The following is a 3282-nucleotide window of genomic DNA, read 5'->3' as shown; positions in this document are numbered from 1 at the left end:
ATCTAGCATAAGTGCCCACAATTTAAACAGATCAATCATCTGGTGCATCAGATGAGTAATCTGTTGCATCAGAAGATTTATCTATTGCATCGACTATTTATATATTGCATCATCGTATTATTTGTTGCATCAGACGTATTATCTGTTATATCAGGATGTTTATCTGTTGCACCAGACTAATTATCTATTACATCAGGATGTTTATCTGTTGCACCAGACTAATTATTTGTTGCAATGAATGATTAATCTATTTGAAACAACACAAATCAGCCCCTGCCACAAACCCAACAGATAACCAATATGTTTTCAACACTTGCTATTGCTACTGGATTCAAAATTATTCCTTACGCCCAATTACCCATCCCAAATTTCCTAATTTGATTTCTCATTTTACTTTCTTTTTCATTAATCAATAAAAGATTAAAAAAAACCCATGTTTTACCCTTTGTATTAATAATTTTTTCTCCAAATTAAAATTAAAACATCATTTAATAGGGGGACTATACGCAACCGACGTTAAAAGCTTTCTTCTCTTATGAAATTTCGATTAAATAACAAACAATGGTTATTTCAAACACGTCTAATGTCCCACCAACTGATCAGTGGGTTATGATAAACTAGACATGTTATTAATTATTTTTTTTAATCAATGTGGCAACTCAATTTGGGACGGGTAATTTTAGACAGAGGGAGTACGAATTAAAACGTTAGAGCCAAGCAAAGCAACAAACTAGTCATCTGTTGAAACAGACTATTTATCTGTTGCATCAACTTCTTATTTGATGCAACATGAGTAATCTATTTTGAACAACACATCAACCCCTGCCACAAACCTAACAGATAAATCTTGCTATTGCTACTGGATTCTAAATTATTCTTTTTTACGTCGAATCATCGACATGTTTGTTGAGAAGATAATAGACAGAATGAAAATTAAAAATGGATTAAAATGTCAAAGATCAAACATAATTTATTTATTAAACAAAAAATAAATAAAAATACATATAATAGACTAAAAGAAAAATAATAGTCTAATTATTATTATTATTATTATTATTATTATTATTATCATCATCATCATTGCCAGCCGACCAATCTTCAACAGGAAGTAGCAAGGCCCTCCTCAACCTGCATATTTCGCGGAGCATTCTTGATCTAACTCCTCCCTGTTCCCATTGCAGATCACGAACTTGATTCCGAAGTTCATTCACAGGGTCTTGCAGAAAAGCAACGTCCCACACTGGGTCAGCCATAATCTTATCTTCTAGAGTGTAATATAAAAGATGAGATGCAATAAATAAATAGAGTGTATTTGAATGAAGAATTGAGTAACGAGGGACCTATTTATAGAGGATTGAATTTGAATGAGAGGCAAAAAGACGCGCGACTATTCACCTTCATACATTAATTATATTTTTGATTAAATTAAGAAAATAAATATTGTGATATAAGTCATGATTTTTCAGATTATTAATATTAATTAGTTCTTGCGAAGAACCGTTTTTATTGAGTTGTGGCAACAGATTCTATATCTGTTGCATCAGATAACACATCTGTGACAACAAATATATTATATGTTGCAACAAATATAAAATATGTTGCATCAGATAACATATCTGCTGCAACATAAAATCTAACTGTTCACCTTCATTTATTAATTACATTTTTTATTAGTGTGAAAATTAATGAATTAATTAAATTAAGAAATATTGTGATATGTCATGACTTTTCAGATTATTATTATTAATTAGTTCTTTCCAAGAACCGCTTGTATTGAGTTGTGACTCGATATAGATTGCATCAGATAAATCATCTGTGACAATAGATATATCTTCTGTTGCAACCATAGTGAACCTGTTGCATCAGATAATTTAATTGTTGCAACATATAATCTACTTTTTTTTAAAAAAAATAACTATCATCATATCATTGATCCAAATTTGCTCACTTTTTTATTTTATAAATAAAAAAAATACCTTTTCAAAATTTTTAATAAAATAATAACCATTTTATTATATAATAAATAATTTTAAAAACAAATTCAAAAACAAAAATGGTTAAAAGTCACGATTAGTTATTAAAATTGTGGTTATAAATTATGTTTATCATTTATTTCCTTATTATTTATTTACGAAATATTTTTCATATTGAATAATCGGAACGGAAAGTCATGTCTTTTTCTTTTCACCCTCTCAATAACAATAAACCTTTTTTATTAATAATCGCCAGGTGTAGCATATGATTGATCTGTCGTAGCAGATTAACCTCTAACTGTTGACACAAATTGCTGCTCAATCCCTACTACCAACTGTCGACATGTTGAGAACAAGAAATAAACAGAATGATTTTTATTAAATACTAAATAAGAATTAAAAATTCAAAGTCGACAACAAAATAAAATGAATGTTCATAGATTTTTGAATTCCTTGGGTAGATTTGATATACAAAAGGAGGAAAATAATCGCTAAAATAAAAACATTACCTAATTATTATTACTATTACTACTATTATTATTATTGTCAATCAGACATTTTTCATCCGGCAGTCTTGCTCCGAAGTCAGCCAAATCTCTCTGAAGTTCATCAAACTGCCTTTGAAGTTCACTCAAGGACTCGATATGAATATTTTTGTACGAATCTGGATCATCCATATTTGTAAGGAGGGACCTATTTATAAATTATTGTATCTCGGAAAGAAAAGAAAATTGCTTTAAAATAAATCTAACAGATGGGTAATCTGTTGCAAAATATATTTTTTCTGCTAGATAACTTATAACATACTGGCAATCTTTTGTAACAGATGTATATATTTGTTTGATTTCTGCAACAGGTTGATCAACTGTTGTAACAGATGTCTCTAATTGTTTGACAATATAAACAGATGTGGCATCTGTTGCAACAAGCTAGTCATCTGTTTATTTAATTTAAGCCATAGATGGGCTAGGAAGAATAATGTGCATGAAGATGGATCCACTATCATATCTGTGGGAGTTAAGTATGTATTACTGATAAGGTTACCAGGACAACACACACAAAGTACAATATTTTTGTGAATGCAGTTTTTAACCGATTAGGCATTAATCATTCAAAAAAGATCCTGCATTGTACCGTTAAGTTTGATGGGTTCGAAATTGATAAGTCTGAGGACCTCATGAAGATGGTGCAGATACCCTATTACTAATTACTGACGGTTGGTGCTCGTGTTTATGTGTGTCAAGTTTTGAGAAGGGATCAATATTTGTCCTCACTGCAGAGAAACAATAGCAATTGGACTTAAATTTAA

The sequence above is a fragment of the Capsicum annuum genome, chromosome 9 (genome assembly GCF_002878395.1).
Source record: "Capsicum annuum cultivar UCD-10X-F1 chromosome 9, UCD10Xv1.1, whole genome shotgun sequence".
Taxonomy (NCBI): Eukaryota; Viridiplantae; Streptophyta; class Magnoliopsida; order Solanales; family Solanaceae; genus Capsicum; species Capsicum annuum.
Note: the sequence above shows the minus strand (reverse complement) of the source record.